Raw genomic sequence first — 16,998 nt, forward strand, 5'->3', positions numbered from 1 at the left:
AAATGGATGCCTTTGCTTGATGCTCTCGCCTGCGCTTGCTCCCCTTGCACCAAAGAGGAAAGAAGGACACTGCGCGGGCTGGCGCCCGGCTGGCGCCCTTGGTCGTCATGGCTTGCGTCATGGGCACTTCGCGAGGTACCCCGCCTTGAACTCTTCGCCTCCTCGTGAGCCAGCCTGATGAGGCCGTGCCTGAGAAAGCTCCTTGTCGTCCGCCCTACGAGGCTTGGCCCCTCGCGAGGGTCTTGAACTTGTGTTGATGAAGATGGACCGTGCTGGGCCCCCTTTGAGCCACGCTGCAGGCCGCAGGCAGGCAAGTCTGGGGACCCCCGTTCCTAGAACGCCGACAGTAGCCCCCGGGCCCAAGGCGCGCCCGGACTTGGCCGAGCAGAAAGGCGAAAGGGCAAGTGCGAAGTGTTGCGGGCCCTAACAGCCTGCGGCCCCGGGCGCCGCATGGCGGTTGATTGGACGTGGGCGTCTCCACTTCCCCACGACGCCTCGACAACTGCACGGATTCGACAAGTCCCTCCATGTGAAACGAGTCATGATTACCCGTGGTCGTGGAGGCCGGCGGTTGGCCTCCTCTGGCTTTAAGTACGGCACGCCGCGTGCCCTTCCAGTTCATCCCCTCTTGCTTCTCCTTCTTCCTCATGGCCCCGCCAAGGAGGTTCTCGGCCGCAGAGAAGGGGAAGGCTCGCCAGGCCGAGCCTGCCTCTCCCCCGCCCAAGTGCGGTCGCGGCCGCCCTCGCAAGTGCCCCGTGGCCTCCACGGCGGTTCCCCATGGCCGCGGAGGTGACCCCGCGTGGCAACGGGCGGCCGGTCGCGGTCGGGGGGTGCGTTTCGGCCGTGCGACCCCCGAAGCCGCGCTCTCGCGCTGCGGAGGTGTTGTCGGAGTTTGTTGTGTGGGCAGCGGAGCCGGCCAGCGCCCGGCTTCAGCTCCCTTGCTTCCTCTTAGGAGAGCTCCCGGCAGGCGCCCCGGGTGGCCTCTGGCTCCAGGCAGACGGCTGCTACAGCCGGGACTCGTGGGCTTTGATGGAGGTCTTCGCGGCCGGGAGCCTGGCTCTGACCCGCGGCTGGCAGACGTTTGCCCGCGCGCGTGGCCTGAGCCGCCGGTGCACCCTGCACTTCAAGTTTGACGGCGATGCCACCCTCTACGTGAGGGTGTTTGGGGAGGATGGCCGTCGTGCAGGGTGCTACCCTGAAGACGACGGCCACGGCCGGGGACCCAACCCTGGTGAGGATGGAGAGGGTAGCGCGTGCGGGGCTGGCGGCGCCCAGGATTCCTCAAGCTTCACTGGTTCCTCTTTGGGCAGCGACTCTTCTAGCAGCGGCCGCGGTCGGCCTCCACGCCGTCGTGCCTGCTTGGAGGGTGGTAGCGGGTCTGCCCGCCGCCGCACCCTGGTGAAACACGAGAGGGAGTCCGCTTGAGCTCAGGAGGCAGCTCGGGTCCTCCCTAAGGGCTGGCGCCTGGCGAGCTTCGCCTGATTTGTTCCTCCCTCCCCCTTTTTCCTGCGCAAAAAGACAACTATGTGGGGGCCCCGTGGGGCATGTTTGTGTTATTGTTGTCAATCGTCGTAATGTTTCCGTTATTTTGGTATTGTTCCTTCCCGCCGAACGCCCACGCGTAGGTAATCCCCAGCCTTGGCCATGGGGCGACCGACCCAGGTCCTGTATTCGCGTCGCGGTGCCCATGAGGCACGGACTGGAGGGATGCTCCTGTAGTGGACCCGGGTTGCGAGGTCTTGACCGAAAGGATCAAAACACTCGCGAGGGCGCCAGGGTCATCCCCTCGCGAGACCTTGCGCAAGAGAAATCGAGGCCGGAGGGTGAAAAGTCGAAGAGCCATAAGTCAGAAGACAACGATAGTTTCAATAAAACTTCAAATGAGAATGAACTAGCCAACTGCAGAAAGCAAATGAAAAAGCCGCGTCCGGCACCTAGTCTAGTCTTCGACGTCTTCTCACCAGCCGGAGCTAAGTGCTGCCACTGGGCGTGGGAGGGAGCCCGAGGGCCTGAGGCCGGCGCTCCTGAGACTCCGGGGCGTGTACAGCCCCAACTCATTATTACGTGAGAGTGTCACGGGCGGCGAGCTTCACAGGCATTGGCCTTCTTCACAGGCTCCGGGCCTTTCTTCGGGGAAGCAAGCTTCACGGGCATTGGCCCTCTTCACAGGCTCCGGGCCTTTCCCAAAACGCAACAGCTTCACAGGCATTCACCCTCTTCACAGGCTCTGCGCCTTTTCTAAAACGCAGCAGCTTCACAGGCATTCGCCCTCTTCACAGGCTCTGGGCCTTTTCCAAAACGCAACAGCTTAACAGGCATTCGCCCTCTTCACAGGCTCTGGGCCTTTTCCAAAACGCAACAGCTTCACAGGCATTCGCCCTCTTCACAGGCTCTGGGCCTTTTCCAAAACGATGATCTTCACAGGCATTTGCCTTCTTCACAGGCTCCGGGCCTTTTCCAAAACGATGATCTTCACAGGCATTTGCCTTCTTCACAGGCTCCGGGCCTTCTCCAAAAAGACGATCTTCATAGGCATTCGCCTTCTTCACAGGCTTTGGGCCTTTTCAGGGGTAAAACCTCCGGAGGTGCTGGATGTTCCAGGCATTCTGGACTGGCACCCCCTCCTGAGTCTCCAAGCGCGCGGAGCCGGGCCTGGAAACATGAACAACCTTGAACGGGCCCTCCCACATGGGAGAGAGCTTATGCAGTCCCTCCCTAGAGAGAACCTGCCTGAGCACGAGGTCCCCTACCTCGAGAGTCCTGGGGAGGATGTTGCGGCAGTGGTATCGCCGCAGTGCTTGTTGATATTTCGCTGCTCGCAGCGCGGCTTCTCGGCGACGCTCCTCCCCCAGCACGAGGTCCATCTCCCGCATGGCGTCCTGCTGTGCTTCGTCGAACGCCAGGACCCGTGCGGACCGACGTCTGACCTCGTGAGGGAGGACTGCTTCGGCTCCATAGACCAAGAAGAAAGGGGTCTCTCCAGTCGGCTTGGTTGCGGTCGTGCGGATGGACCACAACACGGACTGGAGCTCGTCGTACCAGCCTCTGCCGCAAGCTTCCAGCTTCTTCTTGAATGTTCTGGTCTTGAGGCCCCTCAGGACCTCCGCGTTGGCCCGCTCGGCCTGGCCGTTGCTTCGGGGGTGCACCACTGAAGCGTAGCATATCTGTGTTCCAAGGTTAGCACAGTATGTTTTGAAGAGGTTACTGGTGAACTGCGAACCGTTGTCGGTGATGATGCGGTTCGGCACCCCGAACTGGCTTACGATGCCCTTGATGAACTTGACTGCTGAACCCGCAGGGATGGTGCAGACGGCTTCCACTTCGGCCCACTTGGTGAATTTGTCCACGGCGACGTAGAGGTAGCGATAGCCCCCTGGCGCCCGGGAAAACAGGCCTAGGATATCAAGCCCCCAGACTGCGAATGGCCATGTGAGGGGTATGGTCTGCAGACCTCCCGCCGGCTGATGGATCTGCTTTGCATGGAATTGATAGGCTTCGCAAGCCTTTACCAGTTCGACGACGTCATTGAGCGCAGTAGGCCAATAGAAACCGCTTCGGAACGCCTTGCCCACGAGGGTTCGTGATGACGAGTGGTGCCCACAGTCTCCATCGTGTATGTCCGCCAGCAGCTCTTTCCCTTGCTCCTTGGAGATGCAGCATAGGGATACATCATTTGGTCGCTTCCGGTAGAGTTCCCCATCCCTGATGCAGTATGTTGTGGCTTGCCGCGCCACGCACTCCGCTTCCTCTTCCTCCTCCGGCAGGGTCCCTTGCGTTAAGTAACTCCGGAGCTCTGTGATCCAGCGCCCCTCCTGAGGCTCCATTGCCAGGAGCAGGCGTGCTCCTGAGGCTGGGCCACAGGCCGGGGCTCCTGAGGTAGGTGGCTGGGGGAGCTCTTCTCGAGGCTGCGCCGTGTTTGATAGCGATGGCATGGCCGAGGGCTTGAAGAGCCGCTCCTCGAAGACGCCAGGTTCCTGAGGTAGCCGCCTGGATGCTCGTTTGGCGATGTCATCGGCCTCCTGATTGGTGCCACGGGGCACATGCTGCAACTCCAGCCCCCAGAACTGCTTTTCCATCCTGCGGACCTCCGCAAGGTAGGCCTCCATGTGTTCATCTCTTGGCTCGTATACCTTGTTGGAGAAGTTGACGAGGAGCTGTGAGTCGCCCTTGATGGTTAGGCGCTTTACACCTAGGGCAACCGCGGCCTTCAAGCCTGCTATCAGGCCCTCATACTCCGCTATGTTGTTGGAGACCTTCTCGCCTTGTTGGAAACAGAGCTGCACGGCGTAATGGAGCTTGTCCTGAGTGGGAGATATGAGCACCGCCCCAGCCCCTGCGCCTTGCCTGGAGAATGCTCCGTCGAAGTACATGACCCAGCCTTCTGGTGCCTCGCTTCCTGGGGAGAGGGATCGATCCTCGCCGGCCTTGAGGCCCGGTGCCTCCGTCCATTCGTCCACAAAATCCGCTAGTGCGGCTCCCTTGATGACTCGGGTCGTGCTAAATTCGAGCTGAAATGCTTGCAGCTCAATGTTCCACTCGGCGACCCTTCCAGCTGAGTTAGTGCTCCGGAGCACTCTTTCCAAGGGGTACGCTGAGACAACCTTGATAGGGTGACCTTGAAAGTAGTGCCACAGCTTGCGCGAGGCCACCAGTAGCGCAAGGAGAAGTTTCTGAGGCATGGGGTACCGTGCCCTCGCATCCCGCAACACCGTGCTGACAAAGTACACTGGGTGCTCGACGAGGCTTGGAGCGTCGGTGCTAGTGGCATCCTCCGGAAGCCGTGGTGCCTCCGGAGGCGGCGGAGCCTCCAGAAGCTGGTTGCCAGGGGGAAGGGCTTCTCCCGCTCCCGGTGCGTTCCCCTGCGGCAGCTGATCTTCCTCAATCGTGGCAGTGATTTCTGTGAGTCCTTTTTGGTCCTGCTTTGCCTTGGCGCGGGCAGCTGCCGCGGCCTTGGTCCGACGCTCCTCCCTAACCACCACCAGGGCTGCGCTGGTAGAGTAGGGAGTGGCGGTGAGGTAGAGTACCAAGGGCTCTTGTGGGCGTGGGGCCACCATCACCGGTGGGCTGGTCAGGTATCTCTTGAGATCTTGGAATGCCTTGTCGGCCTCTTCAGTCCATTCAAAGGGCCCCTTTTTCTTCATCAACTGGAAGAAAGGCAGCGCTCGCTCCCCCAACCTGGAGATGAAGCGCCCCAGTGCAGTCACGCGCCCAGCGAGCTTCTGCATCTCTCTAAGGGTCTTCGGCGGGCTCATGTCCTCGACTACCTTGACCTTTTCTGAGTTGGCCTCGATGCCTCGGTGGGACACGAGGAAACCCAAGAGCTTGCCCGAGGGGACTCCAAACACACACTTCTCCGGGTTGAGCCTCCGGCTTACTGCGTTGAGGTTTGCAAAGGTTTCCTCCAGGTCCTGTATCAGGGTCTTGGCCTCGCGAGACTTCACTACAATGTCGTCAACGTAAGCTTCCACGTTCTTCCTGAGTTGCAGGCCCAAGGTGATGTGCATGAGCCACTGAAAGGTTGCCCCCGCGTTGCGCAGTCCGAAGGGCATGCATGTATAGCAGTACACCCCACACGGGGTCAGGAAGGTCGTCTTCTCCACGTCTTCCACCGCCATCTTGATCTGATGATACCCGGAGAAGGCGTCCAAGAAGCATAACAGGTCACACTCAGCGGTGGAATCGACAATTTGATCAATGCGTGGGAGCGGGAAAGGATCTTGCGGGCATGCTTTGTTGACGTTGGTGAAGTCGACACACATGCGTTCCTTCCCTCCCTTCTTTGGTACTACCACAGGTTTGGCCAACCAATCTGGATATCGAACCTCGTGAATGACCCCCGCGACTTCTAGCTTGCGGGTCTCCTGGACGATGAAGGCCTGCTTCTCAGTGGACTGTCGCCTCGCTTTCTGCTTCACGGAGCGCACGTTGGGGCACACGTTGAGGTGGTGCTCGATCACGCCCCGTGGGATCCCTGCCAGCTGATCGGGCTCCCAAGAGAACACCTTCTTGTTTGCACGCAGGAACTTGACCAGGGCTTCCTCCTGCTTGGGCCCGAGGTGGGCGCCTATGGTGAAAGTGGCGCTGGTGGATCCGTCCTCGTCGACAGGTATCTGCTTGGTCTCCGCCTTGTCTTGGGTGAACAACTGTTTCTTCTTGGCTGGTGCAGTCGCCTTGGGCTCGGAGGCCGCCGCGTTGGCGGGCTATGCTGACGCCGCCGTCTTGAAGGCGAGCTTGAGCACTCGCAGCGCGTCCCCGGTGTCCCCAGGCATGGTGAGGACTCCGCTACTCCCGGGCATCTTCATGAGGTTGTATGCCGGGTGAGTCGCGGCCATGAACTGGGCCAGTGCTGGGTAGCCGAGGATGGCATTATAGGGGAGGCCGATGAGGGTGATGTCGAAATCGACCAGCTCCGTGCGGAAATTGTCGTAGGTGCCGAAGGTCACCGGGAGCCGGATCTATCCCAAGGGGCTGGAAGACCTGCCCCCGATGCCCATGAAGGGCTCGCTCGGCCGCAGCCGCCCCCGGGGTATGCGGAGGAGGTCGAAAGTTTCGACTGAAAGCACGTTGAGGCCCGCGCCACCGTCGATGAGGGTCCTGGTGACGGCCACCTGGCAGATGGTGGGGGTGCAGAACATCGGGAGCGCACCCGAGCAGGCCGAGTTGGAGGGGTGGTCTTCTGAACTGAAGGCTAGCCTGGCCTGCGGCTCCGACCGGTCCCGGGAAGCCCCCTGCCGCATGAAGGCGGCGCCGACCCGGCAAATGAACGGCTTGACATGGTGATTGGAGGGCGGCGCCTGCGAGCCACCCAGGAGGGCCGCGACGACCGGGGAGGCCGGCGCGGCGTGGTGGGCGAGGAAGAGGTCGCGCGGCTTTTCCCAGGAGGCCACGGAGGGATGCAGGGGCGATGCTCGTTGCTCATTCCCCGCCGGGCCGGTGGCGGTGTTGATGGCGGACAACGGGGAACAATGAGGGCGCCCGCCGATGGGAGCCGCCCGGGCGACTCGAGCGGCGCGAGAAGCCTGACGAGCGTCAGCCATGGACGTGACAGTCAGAGAAGAGCAGGGCGACAGAAGATGAATTCCGGCGCACCCCTACCTGGCGCGCCAAATGTCAGATTTAGGGTTCCGGCAGACCCTTGAGGTTCGAACACTGGGGTGCGCGCGGAGGTTTCGCCTTCTACCTACCTGTTCCTCACCGAATCGCTGGGATCTAAACTACTAGAAGAACAGCACAAGAGACACAGGGTTTATACTGGTTCAGGCCACCATTGCGGTGTAATACCCTACTCCAGTGTGTGGTGTGGTGGATTGCCTCTTGGGCTAATGATGAACAATACAAGGAAGAACAGCCTCTCGAGGGCATGTTATTGCGGTGGTGTTGCCTCTTTTAAGGGGTTGATTCTCGATGCCTCGATACTATGGTGGCTAGTCCTATTTATAGGCAAAGGCCCTGGGCCTCTTCCCAAATATTGAGCGGGAAGGGCGCCAACAATTGGCCATTTTGAAGGGGAACATCTGGTACACTTATCCTGACTAAAGTCGGTCCTCGCCTATCAAAGGCTCTGGTGGTGACGCCGGCTTGGGCTCCACGGTGACCTCCATCCTGCCGTCGGACTGGTCTTGGTCTTGTTGCACCGAAATGGATGCCTTTGCTTGATGCTCTCGCCTGCGCTTGCTCCCCTTGCACCAAAGAGGAAAGAAGGACACTGCGCGGGCTGGCGCCCTTGGTCGTCATGGCTTGCATCATGGGCACTTCGCGAGGTGCCCCGCCTTGAACTCTCCGCCTCCTCGTGAGCCAGCCTGATGAGGCCGTGCCTGAGGAAGCTCCTTGTCGTCCGCCCCGCGAGGCTTGGCCCCTCGCGAGGGTCTTGATCTTGTGTTGATGAAGATGGGCCGTGCTGGGGCCCCTTTGAGCCATGCCGCAGGCCGCAGGCAGGCAAGTCTGGGGACCCCCGTTCCCAGAACGCCGACAATGCAGAATCGTTTCGATCTACTTGTCTCAGACGTGATGCCTATACACATGATCATACCTAGATAACATCATAATTATTCGCTTTTCTATCAATTGCTCAACAGTAATTTGTTCGCCCACCGTAGAATATTTATGCTCTTGAGAGAAGCCACTAGTGAAACCTATGGCCCCCGGGTCTATTCTCATCATATCAATCTCTATTACTTATTTACTTGCTTTGTTTTTTTACTTTGCCTTTTACTTTTTACTTTGCATCTCTATATCAAAAATACCAAAAATATTATTTATCATCTCTATCAGATCTCACCCTCGTAAGTGACCGTGAAGGGATTGACAACCCCTAATCGCGTTGGTTGCGAGTAGCTATCATTTTGTGTAGGTACGAGGGACTAATGCGTGATCTCCTACTGGATTGATACCTTGGTTCTCAAAAACTGAGGGAAATACTTACGCTACTTTACTGCATCATCCTCTCCTCTTCGGGGAAATCCAACGCAGTGCTCAAGAGGTAGCATGAACCATATCCAGATTCCCGATACGAGGGAAGAGAGTCTCCCGGAAGACACGGTGAAGAATGTCCAGATAGGCAGGCAGCTCATATGTTACCTTCTTAGTGTCAGGGTTGATCTTCTGAGTGCAGTAGGGCCAGAGAGCTTGCTTGTGAGTGGAGGTAGTCTTGCTGTGAGGGCGAAAGCCAACAGGAGTCTCAAGCCCGTGATCTTCCACACCAAGTAACTCCATGAATGCCTTCTACTTGACAGAAAGTAACTTGCCATTGGTCATCCACGTCAGAGTCCGGTCCACATCAGTCCTAGATGAACCGTGGCATAGAATTGGGCCACAATATCAGCATCATAATCTTTGTTGAATTGCATGATACCGAGAATGTTCAGTTGAGTGCACATCTGAAGAGCTTCACCAAAGTACTCAGGATCCTTCTCCATATAGTCCATGTCAATGGAGCACACATTCACATAGAGGTTCTTCTTGGCCTTGAGCACATCAAAGTAAATGGCAAACTGAAAGCGGTTCCAGAACAGACGGTTGACCAAAGTGGGGTCTTGGTCTTCCACATAGGGGTTGCGGCGACGCCTTGCCCAGAACTCCTTGGCATTCATTTGGGGCACAGTTTTGCCCTTTGGCTTTGGCTTGATGACAACTTTCTTTGGGATCTGAGGTGGAGGTGGAGCACTAGAGGAACCTCCTGCTGACTCAGATGTGCGGTTGCGCTTCGACGTGGCACAACCGAGGTTGACACGGCGAGCCTGATGCTCAGGATGTTCATCACCTGGAACCACACACAAGAACACGCAAAACAACCAGAAAGAACGAGCATAAGCCACCAAACACAACAAAAGGATCACTGAATGGTAAGAGCATGATGGAACTTGGTAGCAAGCGGTAGTACCGCGACCTGTAAGTGGCAGTACCGCTCCAAGTGGTAGTACCGCTCCAGAGAGAGCGGTAGTACCGCTCGAGATGGGGAAACAATGGTTTCCTACTACTGTGGTCAGATCCGGCACTACCGTCCTACCAAATTCAAAAATGCTTCTACCAACCACTAATCCAAACCGCCTAGATGCCTTCTCCATCCTACTCAAGCCTAGATTTGGCCAAAAATCTAGAGATGCAACCACTATTGCCTCTAAGATGCTAGATTGGAAATCTAGACAAGAAGAGAGAGGGAACGGGGGCAATACCGGCATCCATGGCAAGAGGACGAGGTGGGGATCAACTTCACCGAAGGGAATGGAGAGGGATGCCCCGGAGAAGGAGATCCGCCGGAGCCCTCCCGCGGCGACCAGTTGCTGGAGAGACGAAACAGAGCGAGGGGGCGAGCGAATGGGTATGGGGGAGAAGAAACCTCCCCCTGCCCCGATATAACCCCCTGACCCGGCCCCGCAGCGGTAGTACCACGCACCACCAGCGGTAGTACCGCCTAGCAACAAACAGGCCACTAGACAGAACGGCTAAGCTAAAAAAAACAGAAAAACAAAGGCAAGAAGGAGGAAAGACCAGCACGGCAGCAAACACACTAGCAAGGGGCCAAAACACACCTCTTCAAGACAGGGCGGTGGCCGAGGCCACCTATGTTTGAGTCAAGAGGTATGGCATCGCGAAGATTTTAACCTTGGACCCATGACCAAAACTCGTCCTTGAAGCACAAGTACCATAAAAAATGGTTAATGTGAAAGACTAGATCAATTTATGCATAATGGGGGGAGGGAGAGTTCATTGAGAGAACAGCACTCCCCCTATTTCCATGCCTACACCTAAACTAGACAACAAGTTGAGTTAGGTGGGGTGTGCAAGGGTTCAAGTCACATTGCTCGAATCAATGATATTTAGCTCATGCCTTAAGTCGCGAAATCTTGCTTCATCCAAGGGCTTTGTGAAAATATCTGCAAGGTTATCATGAGTGTTGACATACTTGAGCTCGATCTCCCCATGCCTAATGTGATCCCGGATGAAGTGATACCGAATCTCAATATGCTTCGTCTTGAAATGTTGCACCGGGTTGAGAGAAATCTTGATGGCACTTTCATTATCACACCAAAGAGGCACTTTGTCACAAATGACATCATATTCCTTTAAAGTTTGCCTCATCCATAAGAGTTGTGCACAACAACTACCGGCCACCACATATTCCGCTTCAGTGGACGAGAGAGACACACAACTTTGCTTCTTGGAAGACCAACTCACCAAAGAGCAACCAAGAAATTGGCACCCTCCGGAAGTGGACTTCCTATCCACTTTGTCTCCCACCCAATCGGAATCCATAAATCCTTCAAGCTTGAAGTTTGCTCCTCTCGGGTACCATAGGCCAAAGTTTGGGGTATGAGCCAAATATTGAAAGATTCGCTTGACCACCACATAGTGGCTTTCCTTTGTTGCGGCTTGAAACCGTGCACAAATTCCCACACTCAACATGATATCCGGTCTAGATGCACAAAGGTAAAACAAGGATCCAATCATAGAGCGATATACCTTTTGATCCACCGCTTTACCATTGGGATCAATCTCAAGTTGGCACTTGGTAGGCATTGGAGTAGAAGCCGGCTTGACATCACTTAGCTTGAATCTCTTTAGCATGTCTTGAGTGTATTTGGCTTGGTTGATGAAGGTACCTTCTCTTCTTTGTTTGATATCAAAACCAAGGAAGAACTTCAACTCTCCCATCGAAGACATCTTGAACTTAGAGGTCATGAGAGCGGCAAATTCCTCATTGAAAGCTTTGTTAGGGGAACCAAAGATAATGTCATCAACATATAGTTGGCACACAAACAATTCCCCTTTGACCTTCTTAGTAAAAAGAGTGGGATCAATTTGCCCAACTTCAAATCCACGATCTTGTAACAACTCGGTAAGGTGGTCATACCATGCACGTGGGGCTTGTTTAAGGCCATAGAGTGCCTTATCGAGTTGATACACATGATCCGGGAAGTAAGGATCCTCGAACCCGGGGTTGCTTGACATAAACCAACTCATTAATATGACCATTAAGAAAAGCATTTTTCACATCCATTTGTTGTAACTTAAAGTTGTGATGGGAAGCATAAGCAATCAACAAACGAATGGATTCAAGGCGAGCAACGAGAGCAAAGGTTTTACCGTAGTCGATACCCTCGACTTGGGAGTAGCCTAGTGCTACCAATCTTGCCTTGTTGCGAATGATGTTCCCATGAGCGTCTTGCTTGTTCATGAAAATCCACTTGGTTCCAATGACGTTATGGTTCCCCAACGGCCGTGGTACCAATCTCCACACCTTGTTGTACTCAAAGTTGTTGAGTTCTTCATGCATGGCATTGATCCAATCTGAATCTTCGAGCGCCTCATAGACCTTTTGGGGTTCAACACAAGAGACAAACGCGTGATGTTCACAATAGTTTGCTAATTGTCTACGAGTGCTTACCCCCTTTCTTAGGCTTCCAACCACATTCTCCATGAGATGGCCTTTGGTGGTGAGCTTGGAAGCAATCTTCGCGGCACGACGCTCTAATTCCTCCTTGGATGTGGAAGGAGGAGGATCAACTTGATTATCTTGAGCGTCGTCTTGAGGTTGTTCGAGATCTTGAGCTTGCTCTTGATCTTGAACTTGCTCGAGGGGGAGAACTTGACCTTGGGCATCATTTGGTGGATCATCACCATCTTGAGGTTGATCTTGCCCTTGGTCTTGTTCACGAGGTTGAGGGCCTTCACTTTGTGTTCGGAAGCGTGTGGGTCTTGGGTTGGTGATGGCTCCACTTGAGTGGAGCATTGTCCTTCTCCTTCGGCCACAAGGGGTTCCTCAATGGGTAGGATATGACCAATACCCATTCTTCTTATGGCTTGGGGAGGAATTTCATCACCTACATCACAAGTACCACTTTGCTCTACTTGGGAGTCGTTATTCTCGTCAAACTCTATGTTACACGTCTCCTCAATGGGTCTGGTGGACTTGTTGAGGACACGGTAAGCATGAGAGTTTGAAGCATAACCAACAAATATGCCCTCATAAGCTAGCCTCAAATTTAGACAAACGAACACCTTTCTTGAGAATGAAACACTTACACCCGAACACCCGGAAGTACTTGAGGTTGGGCTTGTTACCGGTGAGTATTTCATAAGGAGTCTTGTTTAAGCCTTTGCGGAGATAGAGTCTATTGGATGCATGGCATGCTGTGTTGATGGCTTCAGCCCAAAAGTTGAATGGAGACTTGAACTCCGCCATCATGGTTCTTGCCGCATCCATCAACGTCCGGTTCTTCCTCTCCGCGACACCATTTTGTTGAGGGGTATATGGAGTAGCATATTGATGCTTGATCCCCTCATCACTAAGAAACTCATCCAAAGTGTAGTTCTTGAACTCGGTGCCGTTGTCACTTCTTATTGTCAAGATCTTTGCATCATGTTGGTGTTGAGCTTCATTTGCAAAGTCGATGACAGGTTGTTGAGTTTCACTCTTTTCTCTTGAAGAAATATACCCAAGTGTATCTTAAATAATCATCCACAATCACCAAGCAATACTTTCTACCCCCAAGACTATCAAAAGATGGAGGCCTAAAGAGGTCCATGTGAAGGAGCTCCAAGGGTCTCTTCAAGTAGATGTAAGTCGTGGGAGGGTGAGCCTTCTCATGAAGCTTCCCTTTGATACAAGCACTGCAAGCACGGTCTTTGGCAAAACTAACATTTGTTAGTCCACGGACATGGTCCCCCTTGAGAAGACTTTGCAAAGATCTCATATTGACGTGGGCTAAACGGCGATGCCAAAGCCATCCCACATCAACTTTATCCATTAGGCATGTCGCGGTCTTAGTGGGTCGCTCCGAAAAGTTAATCACATAGAGACCGTTCTCGACATGCCCAACAAAGGCTACTTTAAGAGTCTTGCTCCACAAGAGGGCCACAATATCAATATCAAAGAAGGTAGCAAAACCCATGAGTGCAAGTTGACGAACAGAAAGAAGATTGAATGCAAGGGACTCGACAAGCATGACTTTCTCGATTGTTAGATCATGAGAAATGACAACCTTGCCAAGACCCAATACCTTAAAAGACGAGGCATCACCCCACTCGACATTGGTGGGCATAGATGGAATCTTGTGCACGTCCAGCACTAACTCATTGCTTCCGGTCATATGATTTGTTGCTCCACTATCGAGCAACCATGATCCTCCACCAGAAGCAAACCCCTACATGAAATCAATGCTTGGTTTTAGGTACCCATTGAGTAATGGGTCCTTTTATGTTAGCAACAAGGGTCTTGGGAACCCAAATAGACCATTCAATATACTCATAAGGAGAGCCAACAAATTTTGCATAAACATGTCCAGCACTAGCACGGCATAACACATAAGAGGGGTTAAAATCGTCGGCTTTGTTGGAAGGGGTGGCATTTCCCTTGTTGACAACACCACCCTTCACATTGTTCTTCTTCTCCTTAGGAGCACCCTCTCCCTCCTTCACAAATGTTTGCTTGAGAGGAGGAGGTCGTTTGGTCTTGTCATTCTTCTTCTTATTCTTGGACTTGGGGGTAAACCCCACTCCCTCCTTGGCCACAACTTCCTTTTGATTGCTCAAAAGGTCATTGAGGTTTTTCTCACCTTGAATGCATGTCACAAGACCTTTCTTCAATTGCTCTTTCAACTGGGCATTCTCCTCCACAAGATGCACATGCTCACAACACAAGTTAGTAGCATTTACGTTATCAATTAAGACCATAGGAGGGAAAGTGGCTTTCTCCTTGGTTAACTTCACTTGGAGTTGAGCATGAGACTCCTTGAGGCTAGCATGAGCACCCTTCAAGATCTTCTGAGCCTTGTCAAGTACATCAAACTCCTCTTTGAGTCTGGCAAGATCAACCCCAAGTTTAGTCTTCTCGGAGTTTGCCACACGAGAGACAACAATAGCATGATCAAGATCTTTCTTTAATTTAGCATGGTCATCGTTGTGTAACTCCTCAAGAGTCAAACGATGCACACGCTCTTCCTCAAGGGCATTAGAGAGATCCGATATCTCATCAGCATAGTCACGACTATGACCTTCCATCTTAGAAATGGTTTCTTCATGAGCCTCAATCATGTCATTGGCTTCACCAAGTTGTTCCAAAAGAGCAACAAAGTGCTTCTTGGATTTGCCCTTAAGTTTACTCGTAAAAGACTCAAACTCATTTGACTCTTCATTATACCCCTCATTTTCATCAATGCAATCCATTAAGGAAGGATTAGTAATGATGGTGGTTTTGATGTTGGGGGTTACCTTGTTGGTGGCTTTAGCCATGAGACACTTGGCGGTGATGTTCTCGTTGGGTGAGTCAAAGAGAGACACCCGGGGAGTAGTAGCAATGGCAACGGAGGCCATGACCACCGCTTCTCCATCTTCATCATCATCGTCATCCTCATGGTATTCTTATTGTACCACTAACCCTCGAGTAGGAGTCTTCTTGGTGAAGTTGTTCTTGTTGGTGAAGGACTTGGCTTTGTCTTTTCGAATGAGCTTGCCACCATTGTCCTCTCGCTTCTCGTAAGGACAATCCACAACAAAGTGACTCACATTGCCACAGTTGTAGCAAGTTCTCACTCGTTGCTTGCCCATGAACCCACTTGAATTGTTCTTGTTGAAGTTGGGCCTAGTGTTCTTCTTGCTCCAAAATTGCCTTGAAGCAAGAGTCATGTGCTCATGACAATCATACTTTGTATCCTCGGGGTTGCTCTCCTCATCTTCCTCATCTTCCTCTTATTCTACGATGACCTTGGCCTTCAAAGCAAGATTAGACTTCTTTGTTCTTTGAGAACGGAGCACCGCGTTGTCGACGGTTTTGTCCAAGATGCTCATAGCAATGAACTCATCCAACACTTCACTCGAGGTCATGGAGTGGAAGTCCGGTCTTTGACGGATGATGGAGGACATGGCCTTGTTGTAGGGCATCATGGACTTGAGGAACTTTCGTTTGATCCAATTGTCATCTGTGTCCTTACTCCCATGGTCTCGGAGTGAGACTGCGGGTTTGGTGACTCTCCGAAAGAGCTCACGAGCTTCTTCATCTTCCTTCATTGCAAATTCATCGGCTTCATCTTGCACCATTTCATAGTTGGAGCTTTGAATGCTTGCGCTTCCCCAATAGAGAGACACAACATAGAGCCACACGTCTTTGGCCATGGCGTAGGGTCGAAGATAAGGAAGATCTTCGGGAGGAATAACATCTTGGATGATGAAGAGAGCATTCTCATTGAATTGATGATCCACGGCTTCTCTAGGGGAGAAGTTGCTTGCGTCATGTGGATAGAAACCTTCTTCAATGATTCTCCAAAGGTTAGTGTTCACATGATTTAAATGACGCTTAAAGCGATACACCCAATAATCAAAATCCTCATTTTTCACAATCTTAGGAGAAGGACTGGCATGATTTAAATGAGTAGAGGGAATCGGTCCACCATAAGTTGGAGGTTCCACATGGGCAAAAAGGCCGGTGCCATTTCTACCACTAGTAGAAGGACCATTTTCACTATTAGCTTCCCCCTTGTCGGAGGAAGCATCCGTCACCTTGTTAGTGGGATACCCACTTTCACCGGCGAGGTAGACAGTTCAAGACCTCCTAGATATTTAGTAAACATGCTTTCAACCTCGGTCTTCATGGAGGTTTTCAATGTGTCCAAAGCCGCATTGAATTCCTCACGAGAGACTGTGGTTCCCCCATCAACCGTAGACGAGGTAGGATTCACACCGGAGTGCTCCTCCACACCGTCTGTGGTGTCAACCATACTCTTCGGACGGCGAAGTCCTTAATAAAGAGACGAGGCTCTGATACCAATTGAAAGGATCGATATGGTTGACTAGGGGGGTGGGGTGAATAGGCAACTAACATTTTTTAGTCGTTTCTTTACCAATTTCAACTTTGCATCAAAGTAGGTTGTCTAGATATGCAACTATGTGAGCAACCTATATGATGCAACAACAACTAGCACACAAGCAAGCAAGATGAACAACACAAATAAGCTTGCACAAGTAAAGGCACGAGATAACCAAGAGTGGAGCCGGTGGAGACGAGGATGTGTTACGGAAGTTCCTTCCTTTTGGGGGGAAGTACGTCTCCGTTAGAGCGGTGTGGAGGCACAATGCTCCCCAAGAAGCCACTAGGGCCACCGTAATCTCCTCACGCCCTCACACAATGCAAGATGCCGTGATTCCACTATTGGTGCCCTTGAAGGCGGCGACCGAACCTTTACAAACAAGGTTGGGGCTATCTCCAAAACTCAATTGGAGGCTCCCAGCGACACCATGAAGCTTCACCACAATGGACTATGGCTCCGCGGTGACCTCAACCGTCTAGGGTGCTCAAACACCCAAGAGTAACAAGATCCGCTAGGGATTAGTGGGGGGAATCAAATTTCTCTTGGTGGAAGTGTAGATCTGGGACTTCTCAACCACTCCCGAGCAAATCAACAAGTTTGATTGGCTAGGGAGAAAGATCAGGCGAAAATGGAGCTTGGAGCAACAATGCAGCTTTTGGGGGAAGAGGTGAGCCAACTTTGGGAAAGAAGACCCCTT

The sequence above is a fragment of the Triticum dicoccoides genome, chromosome 3B (assembly GCF_002162155.2).
Source record: "Triticum dicoccoides isolate Atlit2015 ecotype Zavitan chromosome 3B, WEW_v2.0, whole genome shotgun sequence".
NCBI lineage: Eukaryota > Viridiplantae > Streptophyta > Magnoliopsida > Poales > Poaceae > Triticum > Triticum dicoccoides.